Source organism: Dipteris shenzhenensis, chromosome 21, assembly GCF_047967505.1.
Source record: "Dipteris shenzhenensis isolate YYH24624 ecotype China chromosome 21, Dip_SZ_1.0, whole genome shotgun sequence".
Taxonomy (NCBI): domain Eukaryota; kingdom Viridiplantae; phylum Streptophyta; class Polypodiopsida; order Gleicheniales; family Dipteridaceae; genus Dipteris; species Dipteris shenzhenensis.
The window spans coordinates 47,037,686-47,062,785 of NC_141616.1; the positions used below are offsets into that span (position 1 = coordinate 47,037,686).

General features: G+C 49.8%; 1 protein-coding gene across 2 annotated transcripts in view; it reads right to left on the reverse strand.

Annotated features, from left to right (window-relative positions):
• LOC147888956 (L-arabinokinase-like) overlaps window positions 1-25,100 on the reverse strand; it is a 284,402-nt gene that overhangs the window by 53,984 nt on the left and 205,318 nt on the right. The gene's annotated exons all lie outside the window — the stretch shown is intronic.

The following is a 25,100-nucleotide window of genomic DNA, read 5'->3' on the forward strand; positions in this document are numbered from 1 at the left end:
ATTTTTTGCCAAAAAAAAACAAAATATGGGGACTAATCTGAATTTTTCTTATTCTTTCCATCCCCAGATAGATGGTCAAAGTGAAGTAGCAAATTCAACAATGTTAAATCTGAAGATGCAAGACATGGAATGGAAAGGAAAGTAGAAAAACAAGACTAGGCAAACATAATGGAAATGAAAGAATGCTAGAAAGAAATGTACAACCAAGCAAAGTACTTACATGATCAAGAAAGGCTTGAGGCTTGATAATTTGACATGAGAAAGTACAATGCCTTTATAGGATAGGCACACACACTCTAAGTGTCAAATGTATATGGGATAAGTCCCATAGTGACACGTGGCACTCTAGGATATAAAGTAGTATAGTACTACTCTAGAACACACTAAAAGTCACTCAAATTGACTCCATTTCCTAACACCCCCCCATAGAGGAAAGGTGAGAGACTATTGGAATGGAACCAAGAACAAAACATGATGGTCATCAAAAGCTGTGCATGCCGGTCTAGAACTAGACATGGCTCCCACACAATCTCAGAGGCAAGTGAGCATGGCTCAGAGGCTAGTGAGCATAACATAGAAATCTCGTCTAGCATGGCTCAGAGGCTCATCATGCATGGATGTATGATCAACTCAGAGGTCTAGGAGACCAATTCACCAACAAATAGACCTATCAAAGCTAAAACATATGGTTCCCACAGTACATCCCCTCCTGGCTCCAAAGACTAATGAGGAACATGGAGCCACACACCAAAATAGAAAAGAAATACATCATTTTAGGAGGACTATCCAAGGCAAAGTACCTTTATTGACTTAACACACATGATTTATTGCATTCATTTTTGGGAAACACCCCCAGGGCAGAGTACCCAAATATATCATGCTTAGAAAGCAAAATCATGATCTCCATCATCCTCTAAATGCTGGAGACAGCAGACAGTAAGAGCATGATCCTGTGTCGGCTGGTCATCTTTGTCTGCATCATCACTAGTGGCGGATGCCACCCAACTGGCATGATCCTTCAATTGTTGTTGAGCAAGCTTCTGGTAGCACTTGTCCTCCGTATGACCGAGCTTGTTGCAATATGTGCACTTGAACGGCTTGAATGTGTTTCCTCGTGCTGGTGGAGTCAATGGCCTACATTTCCATTTGCTGGTGGAGGCAAGAGCTTGTGTAGTATCTGATAAAGTAAGATGGAGATTCTTTGTTGCGGCGATCCTTTTCAAGCAGAAGAGACACCATATCTTCGAATGTAGTCGATGCAATGCGAAGTACTTCAAGGGCATTCTCAAAGCGAGAAATCCTTTCCATACTTGTCATGAGGACAGCCATTTTGTCCTCCTCGTCTGGGCAACACTTCAAGTTGGAGAGTTGTTGAACTAAAGACTGAATTTTTTCTATATGTGCACTCAATGTATCAGACTTGATCACACCCCTGGAGCTCGAGCTGCTGCTCCTCCCCGCTCCCTTGCTGCACCCTCTCCCTCAGCCCGTCCCTCCCTCTCTCCCTTGCCCTCAGCCCCTCCCTCTCCCTCAGCCACCCCCTCCCCTGCCTGCTCCCTCGACCCCTCCCTGCTGCTCCGCCCCCTCCCTGCCTTCTCCCTCACCCCCTCTCTGCCTCTCCGCCCTCTCCCTACCTCTCAGCCTGCCCCCCTGCTCCCCCGCCCCCTCCCTGCCTCTCTGCCCCCTCCCTGCCTGCTGCTCCCCCGCCCCCTCCCTGCCTCTCAGCCTGCCCCCTGCTCCCCCGCCCCCTCCCTGCCTCTCCGCCCCCTCTCTGCCCCTCAGCCCGCCCCCTCCTCCCCCTCTCCTCCCCCTTCCCTTCACTCCCCGCTCCCTCTCCTCCCCCTCTCAGCCTGTCTCGCCCCCTCCCTGCCCCTCCCTCTCCTTCCTCTCCCTCTCCTTCCTCTACCTCTCCCTCTCCTTCCTCTCCTCTCCCTCTCAGCCCTCCCCCTCCCTGCCTGCCCCCTTCCAGCTCCTCCTTCCTCTCCCTCCCTCTCAGCCTGCCCCTTTCCCTTTCAGTCTCCCGCAGCTTTTTTTGGAGCGGAAGGAGCCCTTAATTTGTTAGAGTCGGCCTCCTCACCTCAATTGGCGATGGATACTCCGTCAGCCAATCCTACTCCACCTCCACCGGCCGCGAAAACTATTACCTTTTCTAAAGACGAGTTGCAGCAGCTCAAGAAGGATGTAGAGATTGAATGCTCTACCACGTTGCTAGCACGCATCTTCGGGTCTCATCCCTCCAGATCCCAAGCCAGAGACTGGATGCTTGCGGCTCTCCCCCCAGACCTCACTCCACGATTGTTAGATGTCCGTCTTCTGGGACGAGGTTTTTTCCAGGTTGTTTTTGACACTCCGGAGGCTGCGAGCACTGTGCTCAAGGCTGAGTTTTTACACCTGGGACACATGAAGATTTTCTTTGAAGCCTTTCATATTGGTTTCGACCCAGTGGAGGCAGATAAGAAAATCTTCTCGCTCTTCATCAGATTCCCCGGCTTCCCCAGGTTTACCATCGACTTCTTTCTGTTATTGGGGAGAATTTTGGCGCAGTTGCTGAGATCCCACCCCTCCCTGGGTTGCCATTGACTGCAGCAGAGCCAACCAAGGCTGATGGGGTGTCTGGGGGGGGTTTCCTAACACTTCCGGAAGTATTACCGGAGGCCTAGGGCCACTGGTGCGAGAAGCGAGTAGGACGTGCCGTAAGTGTCACTGATGGTACATAGGTGAGTGCTTGTCGATGGTGTCAACTATGTGCAAGCGGTACAAGTGCTGAAGTGATGTGAGCAAGAAGAAGACCAAAGCGGAACAACATCATGAAAGCCATCCCTCGACATGAACAGCAAGGAACTTCAACCACATGACACAGGTCCGTTGTACCAGGTGAAGGGAGAGAAGAGGAGGAGAACACAACGAAAAGAGATTTTAGAGTAGCGAGCAGAGATGGGAAGTAGCATAACTCATTAGAAAGCAAGATGACTGATACACTCCCAGAAGATACACACGAGGCGAGCTCTTGACTCTAGCCTCTCACTCCTTCACCCCCGCCTCTCGCCCTGCCAGAATGTCCCTCTCCTTTCCCCTTTCCCCCTCTTCACCTTCTCCTCCTCTGCTCCACCCCCCGCTACCAATCTCCACACCTTCTTCCTATTGGATGCCTTCTTGCACCCTTAGCCATTCCACCGTTTGTGGGCCGCTCTGTCCTTGATGGCTTCCGCAACACTCCAGCCTGTCCTGGGTCAGTGAATCCCGTGCTCCATGTGTTCTCCTGCGCTCCTGACACTAGTTGGTTGAGAGGGTTGGTGCACCACGTATGCCTCTTAACTGTTGGACTGCTTCCCATGTGCACCAACAGGTGTATCCCGCGTACCATTGTGCCAATACTTCCCCCTGATTGACTTTGACCATGGTGAGTCGAGGTTGAGGCTTGGCACTCTTCAGTCATGTATTGCTTCCGTCATGTCCATGTCAAGTCATGTCATGTCCAAGTCATGTCCATGTCAAGTCATGTCATGTCCAAGTCATGTCCATGTCAAGTCCAAGATGTGAACACATGTGAACACGCTGCGACTAGGTATGACCAAGGTCTAACAACTTGGCATGTTGCTGAGGTGACCATGACGTGACCCAAGTGTGACTCTTGGTGGGTCGCCATAAACTTTGAGTACAACAGATCCCCCGCCACTATCATTCACCGTCCCGGTGAATGACCTAGGATCTTGTGAGAGAAAGTTAAGTGTAAATTACAAATAAGAAAGTGACCTTGGGGTTGACATCCCAAAACTGAAAAGAAAGGGCTCGTGGCCTTACAACTGTAAAACTGAAAAAAAGAAACTGGCTCATGGCCATACAACTCCAAATTCCTTATTTACATGAGAATCCAAATGTACAGAGTTCGCAAAAAGAAATGCCGAACTAAAAGATCCAGGAGCTACTGCTTGCTAGATGAAAGTCAGGGAGGAGGAGGGGGTGGGTGTGGTGGGTGTGCTGATGGTCCGGGGCTGGTCCTTTCCTCTTCCTCGACTGTGTCCATGGGGTTGCGGATGTCCTCGTATTTGGATTTATACCTGTGGTAGCCAGACCTGTAATGTTCACATCGAGATTTGAGAGTAGCATTTTCATCTTGCAGCCCATGGAAGTTGTCCTGCAACTTGGAATGTGAAACTTGGAGATGGTCTTTCGCCTCGCGATTTTGCTTCATTTGACTCCGCACCACCTCCACCTGTTGATCCACAGTAAGCTTATCCGCAGCCAGTGAGGTGTATCTGTCCTGTAGGGCGGCAAGCTCCCGCTGAATTTGAGCCTGTTGGGCTGAATGGTGGTCCTCCAAAACTTTCTTGGTGGCTGTCCACTCTGCCTCCTTTGCTACAAGACTTTGCTGAAACTCGTCGTGCTGAGTTTTCCATGCAGCTTCCCTTGCCTGTAGAATTGCTCCCCACTCCGCTTTTTTCATTTGCAATGTTGTATCCCATTCTTTATGCATGCTGGCTACCTGCTTCTCATGTTCCAAGCGGAGGTGTTGCTTCTGTGACAGAAGCTTGCAAACCTGACCCGTAGTATTAAAGAGGGAGGCACCCATCTGAATGAAGCTGTCATCTATAATGCGCTGAGCCATATGAAGGGACCTTTTAACCCATGCATACCTATTCCGATAGGTCATTCGGTCAGCCATGTCAATAAGTTCGCCATATTCCTCGAAGGCCGCTTTCATCCCCTCTTGCTCTGATGAAGTCGGTCCTGCTAATGAAGTCGGCCCTACCGATGAAGTTGGCCTTGCTGATGAAAGTAGCTCTGCTGATGAAGTCAGCCTAGCTGATGTAGTCGGCCCTGCTGAGGCTGTAGGCATGGGCGAGGTCATGTGCACTGCAGAGGCTGCCTGAGACGTCATGGCGGTATAGAAAGGAATGAAGAGCTTATCTCTGGGTAACCGTGACTTCTTCTCGAGCATGAAGAAGAACAAGAGGTAAAGTGTAAGCTAATGACGAAGTAGGAAAGGAAGCTGATGACGAAGCAGGAAGGGAAGCTGATGACAAAGCAGGAAGGTGAGTGATGACAAGGCAAGAAAGGAAGCAAGAAGGGAAGGGGAGCTGGTGACGAGGTAGGGGAGCTGTTGTCGAGGGCTTGAAGTAGGAAGGGAAGGGGAGCTGGTGACGAGGTAGGGGAGCTATTGTCGAGGGCTTGAAGCAGGAAGGGAAGGGGAGCTGGTGATGAGGTAGGGGGGCTATTATCGAGGTGTTGGCAAGCCCGCTGAGATAGAACGAGATAGTGGGGCAGGTGGTGACAAGAGGGGGAGCTGATGGTGATGAGAAGGGAAGCTGATGGAGAAGCATGGAGGCTAGAAAGGAAGCAGGAAAGGAAGGGGCGTTAATGACGAGGCAAGAAGGAAGTTGGCCAGATGATAACGAGAAGGGGAGTCGATGACGAGGTCCAGAGAGGAAGCTGGCGAGGTGCTAGTGAGGAGGGGAGCTGGCCAGGTGATAACGAGAAGGGGAGAAGGGGAGTCGATGACGAGGTCCAGAGAGGAAGCTGGCGAGGTGCTAGTGAGGAGGGGAGCTGGCCAGGTGATAACGAGAAGGGGAGAAGGGGAGTCGATGACGAGGTCCAGAGAGGAAGCTGGCGAGGTGCTAGTGAGGAGGGGAGCTGGCCAGGTGATAACGAGAAGGGGAGTCGATGACGAGGAAGCTGGCGAGGTGCTAGTGAGGAGGGGAGCTGGCCAGGTGATAACGAGAAGGGAGAAGGAGAATTGCGATGGAGGGAGGCTGCAGGAGAAGGCTGCAGGAGAATTGCGATGGAGGGAAGGCTGCAGGAGAAGGCGCTGGAGGGGAGGCTGCAGGTTGCAGCAGGATGGCGATGGAGGGAGAGCTGTAGGGTGGCGATGGAGGGAGAGCTATAGGGTGGCGATGGAGGGAGAGCCTGCAGGAGAAGGCTGTAGGAGAATTGCGATGGAGGGAGGCTGCAGGAGAAGGAGGGAGGCTGCAGGAGAAGGCGCTGGAGGGGAGGCTGCAGGCTGCAGCAGGATGGCGATGGAGGGAGAGCTGTAGGGTGGCGATGGAGGGAGAGCCTGCAGGAGAAGGCTGTAGGAAAATTGCGATGGAGGGAGGCTGCAGGAGAAGGCGCTGGAGGGGAGGCTGCAGGCTGCAGCAGGAGGATTGCGATGAAGGGAGAGTCTGCAGGAGAAGGCTGTAGGAGATATGCGATGGAGGGAGGCTGCAGGAGAAGGCGCTGGAGGGGAGGCTACAGGCTGCAGCAGGATGGCGATGGAGGGAGAGCTGTAGGGTGGCGATGGAGGGAGAGTTGCAGGAGCAGGCTGCAGGAGAACTGCGATGGAGGGAGGCTGCAGGAGAAGGCGCTGGAGGGGAGGCTGCGGGCTGCAGCAGGAGGATTGCGATGAAGGGAGAGTCTGCAGGAGAAGGCTGTAGGAGATATGCGATGGAGGGAGGCTGCAGGAGAAGGCGCTGGAGGGGAGGCTGCAGGCTGCAGCAGGATGGCGATGGAGGGAGAGCTGTAGGGTGGCGATGGAGGGAGAGCCTGCAGGAGAAGGCTGTAGGAAAATTGCGATGGAGGGAGGCTGCAGGAGAAGGAGGGAGGCTGCAGGAGAAGGCGCTGGAGGGGAGGCTGCGGGCTGCAGCAGGAGGATGGCGATGAAGGGAGAGTCTGCAGGAGAAGGCTGTAGGAGATATGCGATGGAGGGAGGCTGCAGGAGAAGGCGCTGGAGGGGAGGCTGCAGGCTGCAGCAGGATGGCGATGGAGGGAGAGCTGTAGGGTGGCGATGGAGGGAGAGCCTGTCCACAATGTAAGTGTTTTCTTCCTCCTCTATTGCATAAGTATGCATTCGAGGATGATATAAACATAATTATTTCCATAATTCATGGTCATATCTTGCTCCTATGTTACGAGAATTGGAATTATCCCATTAATTTAATCCTTCAATTTTTAGTTTAGTGAGATCTAGCATTTTTTGTCGCACCCCGCATCCTCGAACAAGAAATTACAGCACGCATCAGATTGCGGACACCGCGTACAAGAGTGCAATGAAGTTGAACCAGTAGATGCGAATAGCGCAGAATGGCTCGCAGGCAGGAAAACGTGAGTTGAAGGAAAAAAATCATAGCAAAAGAAGTTATGGAAACTAAGCAGCCTTATGGAAAAGGCTGGTTATGTACCTGACACAAAGTTGGTGCTGCATGATGTGGAGGAAGAGAAGAAGAAAGAATTGCTTTATTGCCACAGTGAGAAGCTGGCCATTGCATTTGGGCTAATCAGCACATCACCTGGGGAAGTTCTATGCATAACCAAGAACCTTAGAGTGTGCAGTGACTGCCACAATGCTGCTAAGTTCATATCCAAAATTGTACTGCGAAACATTGTCATGAGGGATGCAGCAAGGTTCCATCACTTCAAGGATGGCACATGCTCATGTGGGGATTATTGGTAGACCTGTTGGTATTTCCACCAATTTTTTAATATCTTGTCTGAGCTCTTTTATGCTTCAAGGATGGCATGTGCAGATGTGGGAATTATCGGTGAATAGTATTTTCATCACTTTTTATGTGGTTTTTTCCTCAGTAAAGCACATATTTTCCACAGAGAGGTGAACATGGGGAGTTGACATAGGAGTGAACAGGGGTGACCTAGAAGTGAAGAGGGGTGACCTGGAGGTGAACATGGGTGACCTGGAGGTGAACATGGGTGACAGAGAGGTGAACATGGGGAGTTGACATAGGAGTGAACAGGGGTGACCTAGGAGTGAAGAGGGGTGACCTGGAGGTGAACATGGGTGACAGAGAGGTGAACATGGGGAGTTGACAGAGGAGTGAACAGGGGTGACCTAGAGGTGAACAAGGGTGACCTGGAGGTGAACATGGGTGACAGAGAGGTGAACATGGGGATTTGACAGAGGAGTGAACAGGGGTGACCTAGAGGTGAACAAGGGTGACCTGGAGGTGAAAATGGGTGACAGAGAGGTGAACATGGGGAGTTGACATAGGAGTGAACAGGGGTGACCTAGAAGTGAAGAGGGGTGACCTGGAGGTGAGCATGGGTGACCTGGAGGTGAACATGGGAGACAGAGAGGTGAACATGGGGAGTTGACATAGGAGTGAACAGGGGTGACCTAGAAGTGAAGAGGGGTGACCTGGAGGTGAACATGGGTGACCTGGAGGTGAACATGCGTGACAGAGAGGTGAACATGGGGAGTTGACATAGGAGTGAACAGGGGTGACTAGGAGTGAAGAGGGGTGACCTGGAGGTGAACATGGGTGACAGAGAGGTGAACATGGGGATTTTACATAGGAGTGAACAGGGGTGACCTAGGAGTAAAGAGGGGTAACCTGGAGGTGAACATGGGTGACAGAGAGGTGAGCATGGGGATTTGACAGAGGAGTGAACAGGGGTGACCTAGAGGTGAACAGGGGTGACCTAGAGGTGAACATGGGTGACAGAGAAGTGAACATGGGGAATTGACATAGGAGTGAACAGGGGTGACCTGGGAGTGAACAGGGGTGACCTAGGAGTGAACATGGGTGACAGAGAGGTCAACATGGGGATTGGACAGAGGAGTGAAGAGGGGTGACCTAGAGGTGAACAAGGGTGACCTGGAGGTGAACATGGGTGACAGAGTGGTGAACATGTGGAGTTGACAAAGGAGTGAACAGGGGTGACCTAGGTGTGAAGAGGGGTGACCTGGAGGTGAACATGGGTGACAGAGAGGTGAACATGGGGATTGGACAGAGGAGTGAAGAGGGGTGACCTAGAGGTGAACAAGGGTGACAGAAAGAAAGAAAGAAAGAAAGAAATTTTATTAAAGGTCCACGGAAGGCCATACATGGGGATTGGACAGAGGAGTGAAGAGGGGTGACCTAGAGGTGAACAAGGGTGACCTGGAGGTGAACATGGGTGACAGAGAGGTGAACATGGGGAGTTGACATAGGAGTGAAGAGGGGTGACCTAGGAGTGAAGAGGGGTGACCTAGAGGTGAACATCGGTGACAGAGAGGTGAACATGGGGATTGGACAGAGGAGTGAAGAGGGGTGACCTAGAGGTGAACAAGGGTGACCTGGAGGTGAACATGGGTGACAGAGAGGTGAACATGGGGAGTTGACAAAGGAGTGAACAGGGGTGACCTAGGAGTGAAGAGGGGTGACCTAGGAGTGAGCATGGGTGACAAAGAGGTGAACATGGGGAGTTGACATAGGAGTGAACAGGGGTGACCTAGGAGTGAAGAGGGATGACCTGGAGGTGAACATGGGTGACAGAGAGGTGAACATGGGGAGTTGACATAGGAGTGAACAGGAGTTGACATAGGAGTGAACAGGGGTGACCTGGGAGTGAACATGGGTGACAGAGAGGTGAACATGGGGAGTTGACATAGGAGTGAACAGGGGTGACCTAGGAGTGAAGAGGGGTGACCTGGAGGTGAATATGGGTGACAGAGAGGTGAACATGGGGAGTTGACATAGGAGTGAACAGGGGTGACCTAGGAGTGAAGAGGGGTGACCTGGAGGTGAACATGGGTGACAGAGAGGTGAACATGGGGAGTTGACATAGGAGTGAACAGGGGTGACCTAGGAGTGAAGAGGGGTGACCTGGAGGTGAACATGGGTGACAGAGAAGTGAACATGGGGAATTGACATAGGAGTGAAGAGGGGTGACCTAGAGGTGAACAAGGGTGACCTGGAGGTGAACATGGGTGACAGAGAGGTGAACATGGGGAGTTGACATAGGAGTTGACATAGGAGTGAACAGGGGTGACCTGGGAGTGAACATGGGTGACAGAGAGGTGAACATGGGGAGTTGACATAGGAGTGAACAGGGGTGACCTAGGAGTGAAGAGGGGTGACCTGGAGGTGAACATGGGTGACAGAGAGGTGAACATGGGGAATTGACATAGGAGTGAAGAGGGGTGACCTAGAGGTGAACAAGGGTGACCTGGAGGTGAACATGGGGAGTTGACATAGGAGTGAACAGGAGTTGACATAGGAGTGAACAGGGGTGACCTGGGAGTGAACATGGGTGACAGAGAGGTGAACATGGGGAGTTGACATAGGAGTGAACAGGGGTGACCTAGGAGTGAAGAGGGGTGACCTGGAGGTGAACATGGGTGATAGAGAGGTGAACATGGGGAGTTGACATAGGAGTGAACAGGGGTGACCTAGGAGTGAAGAGGGGTGACCTGGTGGTGAACATGGGTGACAGAGAGGTGAACCTGAGTGTCAGAGAGGTGAAGAAGGATTAAGTAGGAGGGTGTGTCAGAGAAGGCAAGGGCTATCTCCGTCTTGCCAGAGAAGGAAAACTCAGTTTTTATTGGTCTCTCACCAAAGAGTGCAACGGGGTAGAGAGTAGAAGCTTGACAGGGTTAGGAAAGGGAATACATTGTTGTGGTTTGAATAAATAGAAATTCAACTAATAGGAATGGAAATCCTTATCCAAAGAGAGAGAGTCAATGAGGATGATACTTCTTTACCCGTGAGCCATTTACAGGTGCTGGTAACTTCTTGCCCTCCAAGGTGGCCAAATAAACCCCTCCACTGGGAATAATCCTTGTGATAAAGAAGGGCCCTGTCCAACCACTGACAAATTTGGGTTTATGCTTCAGGAACTTACTAGAATATAACAAGACCAAGCTGCCAACTTGGAATTCCCTCTTCCTGAGATTTCTGTCATGCCATGCCTTCTGCCTTCTTTGCCAGACTTCCTGAGCCAGGATCGCTTCACGATGATGTTCATCCAAGGCTTCAAGATCCCATAATATCTCAAGTGTGCATGCCTCCAAGTTATCATCCATCTCTGCCATGACCCTAGTGGTCCTCATGTGGAACTCATAGGGCATAACCGCCTCCAAGCCGTAAACTAGCTGGAAGGGTGAATATCCAGTGCTAGCCTTGTATGCGGTTCTGTAAGCAAAAAGAGCAGTTGGTAGTAGAATATCCCAATCTGCCAAGGAATGAAGGCATAACCGAGCCACAATATGAGACATGGTCCGATTGGAGCTCTCGGCCAAACCATTGGCTCGAGGGTAGTATGAACTAGAGCTCTTGTGAACAATTTGCAGTTGGGTGATGAGGTCAGCGATGACATCATTGAGAAAGTGGGTACCTCTGTCACTCATCAATTCCACAGGACATCCAAACCTAGAAATGATTTGATCATACAAGAATGAGGCCACAACTTGAGCAGTGCAGGTCTTCGCAGCCTTAGCCTCCACCAATTTAGTGCCATAATCAGTAGCAATCAGAGCATACTTGTTCTCTCTTTGAGTTGCAGGAGAGATGGGTCCAACAAAATCCAATCCCCATCTATAGAAGGGGGGTACAGGACTGGATGGCTGAAGGGGAAGGTACTCCCGTCGGGTAGGCTTCGGCCCCCCTCTTTGACATGAGTCACAGCGGTGCACATAAGCATAGCAGTCTTGGAATAGCTTTGGCCACCACAACCCAGAGCGCATTATCTTTCTAGCAGTGGCCTCTGGTGCCATATGACCTCCCCCCATTCTTGAGTGAGCCTCCTGAAGGATGGCTTGTGTTTCATGAGGGAGCACACACCTCCTCAAAATGTGGTCCTTCCCCAACTTGTACAGCTGACCCGCGATCAGTTTGAAAGGAGCAGCCTGAAGACTCTGCCTCCGCTTTTGTGCTGGAGTTAACCCTTTGGAGAACTCCCCTGTAGACAACAAGTGTACAATGTTTGCATACCATGGGGGAAAGCTATCCACAGCAAACAGGCAGTCATCCTTTGGTACTGTGGCATCGACACGGAAGAGGCCCGCATCTGGAAGGTCATCATAAAGTCCTATGGCTGCTTCACCTGAAGAGATCCTTGACAAGTGGTCTGCTGGTTGATGTAATCGGCCTGCTCTCACTAAGATGTCAAAGTCAAACTCTTGAAATAGAAGAATCCACCTACTCACCCTCCCCCCAAGCGTTGGTTTGTTCAGTAAGTACTTGAGAGCTTGATGATCAGTAATGATGATAAACTTACTGCCCAAGAGATAGTGCCGATACTTTGTCATGGCATAGACCATGCCCAAGCCCTCGCGTTCAGTGGTGCTATAGTTTCTTTCTGCTCCATTGAGTTGTCTGCTTGCAAAGTACACAGGTAGGTCGAGTTTGTGCTCTTCATCTGGTTGGGCCAATATCGCCCCAATGGCCAGCCCACTTGCATCTACATGCACATGAAAAATGACATCCCATTGAGGTTGCCGCAAGATGGGTGCCTTTACTAGACGATCCTTGAGGTTGTCAAACGCCAGTTGTTGAGGTGCCGACCAGTTGAAGGACTGCTCCTGCCGAAGGAGTTCCGTCAACGCCACCGCTATGTCGGCATAGGACCTGATGAATCTTCTATAATAACCCACATGTCCCAAAAAAGACTTGACTTCTCTGGGTGTGCGAGGAATAGGCAAGGTCAATATCACTTCCACCTTTGCTGGGTCTGTGGTCATTCCCTTAGCTGAGACGATGTGGCCAAGGAGGACCCCTCGCAAGGCGAGGAAGAAGCATTTGTCCGGATTCAAGCACAACCTAGCTTCTCTGCACTTATCAAAAACCCACCTCAACTTACTCATGTGATCAGTCTGAATAGCAGGTTCGAGGTGAGAAGCATTCTTACCATTGAACACAGAGAAGTCATCCAAGAATACCTCAAGGAACTTTCCGATGTTCTCTTGGAAGAGTTTGGTGACAAGACGTTGAAACGTGGCCGGTGCATTGCATAGACCAAAAGGCATCATCCGGTAAGCATAAGTTCCCCATTGGGTGACGAAGGTAGTCTTTAACTGATCTTGCTCTCGCACCCCAACCTGGTTATACCCACTGTATCCATCCATGAAGGAGTAGAGAGCATGACCAGCTACGGTTTCTAGCACCCTGTCAGTGAAGGGGAGAGGAAACCTATCCCGACATGTGGCGGTATTCAAACTTCTATAGTCGACACAAACTCGGAGTTTTCCAGTCTCTCTTTTGGGTACCACTACGATGCCACTAAGCCATTCGGAGTAGTCAACAGGGTAGATCAACCCTGCTTGCTCCATCTTTTGAATATCAGCATGGACAGCCTTGCCATAGTTAGGATTCATACGATATGGTCCCCTGATCACCGGCTCTGCTTCCGGATATAGATCGATGCGATGTTCCATGAACTCAGTGGGTACTCCCTTTAAATCCTTATATGACCAGGCAAAGACATCAACATACTCTTGAAAAAAATCAGACAATGCAGCAAGGAGATAGTCATGTTCCCAGACCCAACTGGCTACCTTAAGATGTCGCGGTTGGTCTTCTGTCCCTATGTTCAGATACCTCCAATCCCTGGCATGGTCAACCTGAGGTATGCTTCCTGATGCGGAGTTGTTCGGTTCTTCTACTCCCACTGCTGGGTGCGCAGGAGAATCATCTAGAGAAAAATTCCCCACTACTTCTTCCATCCAAGAGCTCGGATAGGACGGTTGGGTGTGTTCTGGAAATGGTTGAAATGTAGAGGCAACAGTTGGGCCCATTCTCTTCTTTCCTTTTTGTGCTTGCTTGAGCATTCCTCTATATGGTAGTCCAACCACCTCGTATGTAGTGTCATGAACCTCCTGTGTCGTTGGGGAGTCAGCTTCTGACATATATAAGTCCAGTAGAACAAGGTCTGCGACATCTTCTTCTCCCTGTATGCTGTGGGCTTGCCTTGAAGGTCTGAAGTTCCAGACTCCAGTGTGAATGTGGACGGCTCCTTCAAATTGTCCGGCCTCTTGACCCCTCCTAGGTTGGTCAGATTGCATAATGGATTCAATAACCCTTCCAAGAGTCATTTCCGGTACCTCCTGCCTTTGAGTGACATCAGTAAGTAGGTGATCATCCTCTTCTTCTGCAGATCCATGAGTGTATTCTCCAATACCATCATTGTGCTCAGCCAGCCTATGATCTATGTGGTCATCTTCTTCTTCCATAGATTCATAAGTGTTCTCTTCAGGTCCATCATTATGCTCCGCTCGCTCATCATCTTCTTGCATAGGATCCTCTTCCTCCTCTGTTGTGACCCCATGGTCATTTTCTTGGTGTGAGGCATCCATGTCGTGTGCATCCATTGCTTCCATTGCTGCTTCATGGTCTTGTCTTTGAGTCACCCTGGTGGCCTCCCCACCACTTGGTCTGGTACTTGCGGACATCATTCGCTGATACATGTGGGGATTATTAAGAAGGCCAAAAGGCATCCGTTCATACATGAGATCAGCCAAACCAGGTGGGGAAGAGGCTTCCTGGCTCACCTCTTGCGCATTCCGTGGATCCTCTTCTGGACACAACTCCACCATGTTGATGGCTAAGGATCCGAGGGCCCCCATCCAATCCAAGATGACAGCTTCTTCCTCATCTGGTCTAGCATGTTCCAACAAGTACGTCAAGCTCTCACCAACATCTCGTGCCGCTGTTACATCGGTTTCACCTTGGAAGGGTGAGTCCTCCACATAGGCCAACTCTTCTTCCTGTAGGGGCCAATCCCCAAGTGCCCATCGCTCCTCTTCCACCCCTTCTTCTTCTTCAAAATCCTCTTCCCCAAGTTCCACAGGTCGGTGGCGGGCCCTTCCAGTAACCATGTCTATTTCTAAGGATGTGGATCCCAAAGGTAGTCGAACTTCATCACTTGACCAATCTTGAATGGCCTTTGCTGAGCGTAACCATGGTCTACCAAGAAGTAGAGGATAAGTCTGCTCACCCTCCGTCATATTAAGTACAACAAAATTGGACAGGAATGTAACTCCCCCAATCTTCATGTGAACACCTTTTACAGCCCCCATAGGCTTCACCTTGCGTTGATCCGCCATGCGTACTTGGAAATGTACGTCAGTTGTCAATTTCAAACCTAGTTGTTGAAGAGTACCTCTTGGCATGATGTTTACTGCTGCCCCACCATCCAAGAAAACATCTTTCAGCTCCACCCCATTGATCTCCACTGCGAGCTTGGGACTTTGTTCACATGTGAGGGCAGCATAGGCTGAGCAATTGTCTAGTGTTACTCCATCTTGAACTGTTACTGTCTCTGGTGTGGGTACGCCCTGAACAGATCCCCTTTGGCACCCTCCTGGCATGCGATTCAAAAATGTAATAGTCTGATGCTTGATATGTGGAGACAATTGACAGAGTTGTCGTAAGGTGATATTGGGCCTAAAATCCATCAAGTCATCCATCAAAGAATAGGGCTGGACAGTAGCAGCAACCTTTTGTGTCTTCATCCGCCGAGCTTCTGGCCGAGGGTCGAAGCTTACGCGAGGGAAAGGAGGTGCCTCTGGATTCTCAGTCAATATTTCCTGTGGTGACTCTCCCATCACCCATTTCCCCTTTTCTTTGGCACTACTAGGCTTCACCCCTTTTTCCTTCTCTTGCTTCATTGTGCTTCCTGAGTGGAAGGTGGATGGGCCTGCCTGCGACTCTTCACGTTTTTGCCCTGAAGTTGTCACTTCTGTTGCAAACCTCACTATTTTGGACTTGCGGGAAGGAAACTGAGGTGTGACTCCTTCATCTTCAGAACTAGATTGAAGATCTTTGGTGACACTCCTGATCACCTCCTGATACCTTGAAGGCATAGATTGCTCACTTGGAGCTGAGGTAGTTTTAGAGCTATTGATAGGTCTCGATGGCTGTGGGGTCCTTCGGGTCCTTTCTAATCCAGTTACAGGAGAGGACAAGGGCGATGTAGTCTTGTGCCCACTGTCCACCTTGGAGGAAGGAGGTGGGGATGCTCTTCCAGTGACTGAGCTGGTATTAGTTGGTGATGAGGCCTCCGACATTGATGTTGAATCATCCTTACTACTGTCACCCTTCATTTGTGACCTAGTCACAGCTCCCAACACTGCACCAATCAAATGGGGTTTGTCACCCTCCCCCGCCACTACTACGTCAACCATGTTGACTTGCGATGTTAATTCTCTTCTGCCATTGGGACAATCTCTGGTGTAGTGGTCATTTGTGTTGCACTGTGTACAAGAGGGTCCCCCAAATGGTTGTGTACAATCATCTTGGTAATGGCCGTACTCGCCACATCTATAGCACATGATGGGCCTGCGAAAGTTGGTACCTCTGCCTCCACGTCCACCTCGGAACCCACCCCGTCGACCGCGAACATAAGGGGGTCCATATCCACCCCCTGACATAGGTGGTTGATACTGTGCATAGTAGGGCGGAGGGTAGAAGTATGGAGCCCCAAATTCACTAGGAGTAGGAGCTTGGAGCAAAGGAGGATTAGGAGGATTAGGAAGTAGTGGAGGTGGAATGATAGGGTGGGTGGGTGGTTCAGGTGCCTTCACAGGGGCTGAAGCTAGGGGTACTGGCCCTGAAGTGGTCGGTGCAGCTTTGTTGATTGTAGCCACCAGTGGCTCCCCAATTGGATACTCCGGCAGAAGCTTCCTCAACCCCTTAAGATACCTACACTCGGAGGCATCATGTCCATGAATTTCACAAAATGTGCAAAAGGAGGTTGGGGTGGGTACCTTACGCTTCGATGGACATTCCCAGTAGCCATGGCCAGAACCCTTGCAGTCGGTGCACCAGAGACCACTTCTTATCTGAGCTTCAAAGGGTGACGGTCCATCCACTTTTGTTCTGTCTTTCAGACCTTCTTTGATTTCTTCTAATTCCTTCTTGAGTTGCTGCCATGCCTGTGAGCCCTCTTCTCTCGGAAGTTGGGCGGTCTGAGCGGGTGTTGAGGCGAAACTTAACTGGGACCGTTCCATCTTCACCGCTTCCCTCAGAAATTCTTGTAGTGAGGCATGCTCAGGAAGTTTGTCAACCAGCCTTATAGCAATGGTGGAGGGTAAAGCCTTCAAAAACCACCCCTTCATGATGGCGTCATTGGGTGGCACCGACATCTTTGCCGCCAAGACCCTCATCCTTGTGTACATCTCAGAGATGCTCTCTCCAGGCTTCATGGTGTCAGTGGATAACTCTTGGACAATCATGTGTTCGAATTTTTCCAACTTGAAAGTGCGTAAGAATTCCTCCCTTAGGTCTGTCCACATCTGGAAGTGGTCCGGAGGAAATTGACTGTACCATACATCCGCGGCATCCTCCAATGACGAGGGAAAGATGTGAAGGAACGCATGCTCATTCTCCACACCTTTAGCTCTACATGCTGTGAGGAACTTCCTCACATGAGCTTCCGCATCTTCATGGAGGTGGCCTTTGAACTTTTGAGTCTTCACGTGAACCTTGTTGAGTAGCTCGAGAAGTCTAGCTCTGTCTGGAGGACTGAGAACGGCCATCCCCACCCGAGAGGTTGGAGAGGATGCAAGAGTTGGAGGGAGTCCCGATGGGGCTGTAATGAGTGTTGGTGCTCCCGAGGAGGAGACCACCCCGACAACCCCTCCTGTGGAGGACCACAATGGAGAAGTCACTACTGATGTAGTCATAGAGGAAGTGTACCCAGATGGTAGGGCGTAAGTGGGGGGTCTCGGTGTTGCAGAGGGAAAGGGTGAGAACATGGAAGATGTGGGGGTGAAATAGGATGGGAGAGCATTTGGGAAAGAGAGGGACGGAGTTGAAGTCATGGATGAGTAAGCAGAAGGGAAGGAAGAAGGTGGTGGAAAAGGCAACACCGGTGTGGATGGAAAGGGAGATGAAACCATCATGGCAGGTAAAGGCATGGCCGGAGCAAAAGTACCCTCCAATGGAATAGATATAGAAGAGGGATTAGCTAGGAGCCCGGAGCTATGCGTAACAGATGGGGTAGCAGCTTGTCCACAAGAGGTTGAGGCGGGAGCAGATGGAGTCACCACTCCGGTAGAAGAGGTGGTTGATGAAGACATCGTTGCAGGAGGAGGAGAGGGGCTGCCTTGACCTTGATGAGTCCCTGAGGAGTCCTCGTCCTTAGTACCCTCTTCTTTCACCTGCTCTCCGCTTTGCACTTCTTCTCCGGAGTCCGGATCTGACCACCAGGGTTCTTGTTGGTCCAAGTCAATGAGAGTGTCGATGAAGTTACTTGCTCTGGCTACTGCTCCAATGGGCTCACTTTGTGCTCGAGTTGAGGACTTCGCAAACTTACGTCGCACGTAATGCTTCTTGTACCTAGTTTGGTCTGCCGGAAGTCTTTTCTTCACTCTCCTCAAGTACCTCCTAGTTCTCTCACTAGCTCCTTCAAATGTTTCAGAACTACTCGGCATAAGACCTCTCTCTAGGACCCTAGATCACCACTTCACTCGTGCTACTCAACACCAGCAGTGTCCCACCGTGATCGCCATAAACTGTCTGGGGGGGGTTTCCTAACACTTCCGGAAGTATTACCGGAGGCCTAGGGCCACTGGTGCGAGAAGCGAGTAGGACGTGCCGTAAGTGTCACTGATGGTACGTAGGTGAGTGCTTGTCGATGGTGTCAACTATGTGCAAGCGGTACAAGTGCTGAAGTGATGTGAGCAAGAAGAAGACCAAAGCGGAACAACATCATGAAAGCCATCCCTTGACATGAACAGCAAGGAACTTCAACCACATGACACAGGTCCGTTGTACCAGGTGAAGGGAGAGAAGAGGAGGAGAACACAACGAAAAGAGATTTTAGAGTAGCGAGCAGAGATGGGAAGTAGCATAACTCATTAGAAAGCAAGATGACTGATACACTCCCAGAAGATACACACGAGGCGAGCTCTTGACTCTAGCCTCTCACTCCTTCACTCTTGCCTCTCGCCCTGCCAGAATGTCCCTCTCCTTTCCCCTTTCCCCCTCTTCACCTTCTCCTCCTCTACTCCACCCCCCGCTACCAATCTCCACACCTTATTCCTATTGGATGCCTTCTTGCACCCTTAGCCATCCTTAGCCATTCCACCGTTTGTGGGCCGCTCTGTCCTTGATGGCTTCCGCAACACTCCAGCCTGTCCTGGGTCAGTGAATCCCGTGCTCCATGTGTTCTCTTGCGCTCCTGACACTAGTTGGTTGAGAGGGTTGGTGCACCACCTATGCCTCTTAACTATTGGACTGCTTCCCATGTGCACCAACAGGTGTATCCCGCGTACCATTGCGCCAATACTTCCCCCTGATTGACTTTGACCATGGTGAGTCGAGGTTGAGGCTTGGCACTCTTTAGTCATGTATTGCTTCCGTCATGTCCATGTCAAGTCATGTCATGTCCAAGTCATGTCCATGTCAAGTCCAAGATGTGAACACATGTGAACACGCTGCGACTAGGTATGACCAAGGTCTAACAACTTGGCATGTTGCTGAGGTGACCATGACGTGACCCAAGTGTGACTCTTGGTGGGTCGCCATAAACTTTGAGTACAACATGGGGTTCCTAGAGTTAGGGTCCTTTGCAAGGATCCTAACCTCAAGATGGATCATGTTATGATCCAGCGCCCGGATGGTTCCTTTTTTCGCCAGAGAGTAGAGATTTCAGGCAGACGGGACCAGTGCAGGATTTGCAGGACCTCTCGACACTTTGCCAAGGATTGCCCCAGGAAGAAGAAAAGGCCCAAGAAGCCCTCTGGTACAGCTACCGCCCCATGGCCTCGACATGGGGGACAGGGGGTTGGTATAGGTCCAGCACTTGCTCCTCGGCCTCGACAGAGGGGTGGTACAGGTCCAACACCTGCTCCTCGACCTTCGCATGGCGGTCCTCCTCAGTTTGGTGATGGTACAGGTCCAGCACCTGCTCCTCGGCCTCGACAGGGGGGTGTTACAGGTCCTTATCCTGCTCCTCGACCCCCTCCTACCTCAGGAACACGCGACGCTCTCCAGTGGGTTCCGATACGTGTGCAGATCCCTCCTTCAGTTCACGAGGGTACTTTAGTGGACTCTGCTTCACCTCGAGCTGTCTCTCCAGTCTCACCATGCACAGTCCAAGACGCTGAAGCTTCGACCTCCTCCCCAGTTGTAGCTTCTTTCCTAGATCCAGCGGTGCCAGATGCTCTTCTTGAGGCAGGAGAGGTCTCCGCGGCTGGGCAGACACAGGATAGAGAGCATTCCTCACTTCCTCCCTTGGATAGGGGGAAGGGGATTGTTAAACGATTTCTCTATCACAGTCGCTACTGCAGATCACGGGAGTAGCACCTCTTTTGTCCACCCAGCCAAACTGCCAAAACTCAAAGCAAGAGAGAGAACCGTTACGAAATCACGTAATTCCACAATTCTTCATTCTCACAAGCCTTGACAGACCCCAATTCCCTAGATAGATCTAGATGCCACATGTCATCCATATAGGGCCTTTCTAATGCAACATTTCACCCCTCTCTTGGGATGCATTTAATTCCTTGCCCCTAGGCACATTCTTTGCACTAGGCCCCTGGTCTCAGATCTATCTAGTCCGGTGCTATCAGCCCTCACCTAGGACCTTGACATTAATCCCTCCCGATCATTTACATAAAGCGCAAACACATATATTACAAAGATAGATCCTATAAGGGAAATGTCGACTGATTCTTCCGAGGTCATGCTACCTCGGCTAGAGCGTAACATTCCTTCCCTCTTCAGACATCAGCGTCCTCGATGATAAAGTCTGGGAACACTCTCCGCAACTGATATACGGACTCCCAGGTAGCTTCGGATAGAGGCTGACCATGCCATGCAACCAACACCGTGGGTATCTTCCGATTTCGTATTTGCATTGTTCCTCGGTCCAGGATTCTTGTTGGTTTGCGCCTTGCAATATCCTCTATCTCCTGAAACAAAACCACACCTTCGATTAGTGAGTCACCAGTATGTAAAAATTTCTTTAAACGTGAAACATGAAAAACCGGGTGCACCTTACACCCCTGTGGCAATTCTAATTTATAGGCTACACTGCCTATTCTCTTTAGAATTAACCACGGCCCACAGTATCGAGGTGATAACTTAGCACACTCTCCTGAAGTCAACGACTTCGAGTGCGAAGGAATTCTGAGAAAAACTTTTTCTCCTTCTTCAAATACTCTTATAGACCGATTTTCATCCGCATACACCTTGGCTCTATCCATAGCCTGGCGGATATTAGCTCTCGCAAGTGCTAGCATCTCCCGCATCTGAACTACAAAGTTCGCGGCACTAGGCACTTTCTGAGGTACTCCAACTATAGTTGGATTGGCTGGCCTATAACCATAGTTCAGCTCAAACGGACTGAACCCAGTAGATGAATGTTTCCTGTCATTGTAGGCAAACTCCAACAATGGCAACCACTTGTCCCATGTATGTTGCCTCAATGACACATATGCCCTCAGCATATCCTCTAAAGTCTGGTTGACTCTCTCCGTCTGACCATCCGTCTCAGGATGATCCCCACTACTCATTCCCAACTCAGTCCTTAGTGTCTCAAATACCGCTGTCCAAAAGTGACCGGTAAACCTGACATCTCTGTCTGACACTATGGATCTAGGCAATCCATGCAGACGAAATATATGTCTAATAAACAACTCCGCTACTTGCGGGGCACTAATAGACTCTCTAGTCGGAATGAAGTGAGCCATCTTGGTTAGACGATCAACCACCACAAGGATAGAATTATACCCTCCTTGTGTTGCAGGTAGCCCTACAATAAAATCCATGGAAATGCTCTCCCACTTACTTAGTGGTATTTCCAAGGGCTGTAAAAGTCCGGGTGGCTTCACCCGTTCGGCCTTACTTACCTGACACGAGAAACACCGTGTCACATATTCATGAATATGCTTTTTCATCTTTGGCCAAAAGAAATCTCGCTTCACGAGATCATATGTCTTCTCGACACCTGGATGTCCCGCACACGGGCTATCATGGCATTGTCGAATGACTCTCTGCCTGAGATCATTCTGACCAGGTACTACAACCTTGCCATTTCTAACTAGCATACCATCCCTTATGGTATATCTTGCATAAGTTTGGCCTTTTCTGGATGCCAGGTCATCCTTTTCATTTTCCCCGGGTTTTAACACATGAGCTTTAGGCCATAAGCTCTGGACAAACTCGTCCACCTTTTGAGTTTCTTTGATCTCGGTCATTAGAGCACTCTCTAATACCGTGAAACTCAGGTTGTGCATAATGCGAGACAACGCATCAGCTACCTTATTGTCTTTTCCTCTTCGGTACCGAATCGTTAGATTAAATTCCTGCATGAGCTCTGCCCACCTAGCTTGGCGGCCCCTCAAGTCAGGCTGTTTACAGAAATGTTTCAGAGTATCATGATCCACATCCACATAAAACTCTGAACCATATAGATAATGCCTCCATGTTTTCAAAGCATGGATAACTGCATACAACTCCAATTCATGAGTTGGCCAATTCCTTTGAGAGGGAGAAAGCTTCTTGCTTTCAAAGGCTACTGGCCTTCCCTCTTGAAGGAGGACTGCTCCTACCGCAATGCCACTTGCATCGGTTTCTAGGAACAACGGTTTCTGGGGATCAACTATTTTTAACACCGGTCCTGAGACCACAGCTTGTTTTATGGTGTTAAAACTTTCTTGTTGATTATGTCCCCAAATAAAAGGTACTTTATCTGAGGTCAGATCAGTCAATGGCGATACTATTCCGGAATATCCTTTGATATGCCTTCTATAAAACTGGACAAATCCCAAGAATGATCGCAACGCGGTCAGACTCTGAGGGATTGGCCAAGTCAGTATCGCAGCCACTTTCTTTGGATCCATTTCTACCCCCTGTGGAGTAATTATGAACCCTAGATACTCAAGCCTAACCATACACAGTATAGTTTTCTTTTTATTCACATAAAGACTGGCTTTCCTCAAAGTACTGAACACTATCCTTAAGTGTTCACGATGTTCAGTAAGACTTTTACTGAATATCAAAATGTCGTCAATAAAATGTACTACGAACTTTCCGATATACGGTCGTAGTAAGTCGTTCATAAGCATGACGAAGGTCGCTGGAGCATTGGTAAGTCCGAAGGGCATTACCAAAAACTCATAATGACCAAACCTGCTTCTAAAAGCGGTTTTATGCACATCCTCGGCTCTAATCCGGATCTGATGATAGCCGCACTTAAGATCTATCTTGCTGAAAATCACGGCTCCATGTAATGCATCTAGCAAATCATCAATCCGAGCCATCGGATACCTGTGCTTAACAGTGATATTATTCAATGCTCTGTAATCTATACAGAGGCGAAACGTATCATCCTTTTTCCTCTTTAATATCACTGGTGAAGCAAAAGGTGAGAAACTTGGTTGAATCTGCCCCAACTTGAGGTATTCTTCCAGTTGCCTACGCACCTCCGCTTCTTCAGTAAAGCTCATTCTATAGGGAGGTCTATTTACAGGTTCTGCCCCCGGGATCAGTTCAATCTTATGCTGAACTTTCCGTTCTGGAGGTAACCCATAAGGTAGTTCATCCCTAAAACATTCAGAGAACTCCTCTGTTATAAGATTAGCCAGCTTGGCCATCTCATCACTTTGCATAACATCAGTGCTAGCCGAAGACTCATCCACCGACTCTACCGATGCTGTGCAAAGGTATAAAGACTCTACTTGAGCCTTTCTGATTTCCATCACGGAAACCAACGGTCCCTGAGGTATATCTCTTTCACCTCGCAAGACATAAAGCACATCATTCATCTTGAATTGATATACGTGCTTTTTCCAATCAATGGCTGGATTCTTCCTAGAATGCCACGCCATTCCCAGGGCTATATCCGCATGAGCAAGCTTGGTTATTTCAAAATCAAGCTTCTCAGCATAGTCCTGAATCCGAAGCTCCAACTGGGTAACCCTTTGGTCCCATACTTCAGTTGAACTTCCATCAGCCATCCTGACTGTATACGCATAGTCAGATGGACTTGTTTTTAATTTCAGCCTCTTCACGAGCTTGGAGTTAATCACATTGTGAGTTGACGCTGAGTCAAACAACACAATGACATCATGATTGGCCACTTGCCCTTTCATTTTGATTAACTCCGTATCATTGAAGGCTGTATACCCCGTTGCTGCGGGCTTAGATAGGATGTTATCAGGTGCACTCGTCACTAACTTAGTAACAGACACACAGAACAAACAAGGTACTAACCTCTGAGAAGATCCCGCTAGCTGAATCTGCATCTCTTCTGCTCTGGGACTTCCCTGCATCTCCACGTCGCACTCTGAGATCACCATCTCAGCCATCCGACGATCTTTATTACGTGGACAATCTCTCCACTGATGAGGTTGAAGGCAACCAAAGCATAAGCCTTCTCTCCTCGCTTTTTCCCTTTGTTCCGGGTTCAAGGGAGACTTAGACCAAGCCCGGGCTGCCATTGGAGTTACTTTTCTCTTCACTCCAATGGTGGTACTTGGTTTAGGAGTTTCAGCCGGTCTCGCCTGCTTGGCTTGACCACTCGGCTGCGAACCACTCCCTTTACTAGTCCACTTCTTCTTAAACCCAGATTTCTTCGGATACCCATACTGGGTTCCGACCTGTGCAAACCCACTTGGCTTGCTGCCCTTGGCATCCTCGTAGTTCAAGGCTATAGCTATTGCATCATCTAGCGTGTTCGCGTACTTAGCCCGAACTTCCATTTTTATTCGGTCATTCAATCCAAATATGAAATCTTTCACTTGGATTGATTGAGGCAGGGGTTCATCAACCTTCATTACACTCTCTCGAAACTTATCAGTGTATTCTGCCACTGATAAATTTCTCTGACGCAGGTTCCTATATTGATCCCAAGCTCGGGATGCCTCGTCAGGAGGTAAGAAGTGTTTCCTGAACTCTCTTTTAAACCCCTCCCAGGTAGTGGATGCTATACCGTCTTTTTGTTGTTTAATCCACCACCGATCCGCCGCCTCACTAAACATATGGGTGGCCTCGCGGATCTTTTTGATGTCATTTCTGATCTCACAAATGGCGAACGCCTCGTCCCATTTGTGTAACCAGGTCTCAATGACATCGGAGCTACGGTCGTTCATCCGACCAGAATACTTTTCCGGTCTGTAATTGGCAATAATTGGCACTTTAGCCTTCCTAGGCTCGACCGTATGGACACTAGACTCCGGTTCCATTGGAGCCTTTCCCTTCTCCTCTCGAGAAGGTCTGGCAGACATACTCTGTAGTACTCTCCTAAGTTCGGACTGCCCTGCATTGGCTTGTAATTGCTGCGCTAACAACTGTTGCAAGGCATCTTCCAGCAATGCAATTCTGCCAGATAAAGTGTGAGCTACTGGGCGCGATCCCTGCTGGGTCGGCCGGACTCCTGATTCACCAGGGTCCCTCCTAGAAGCT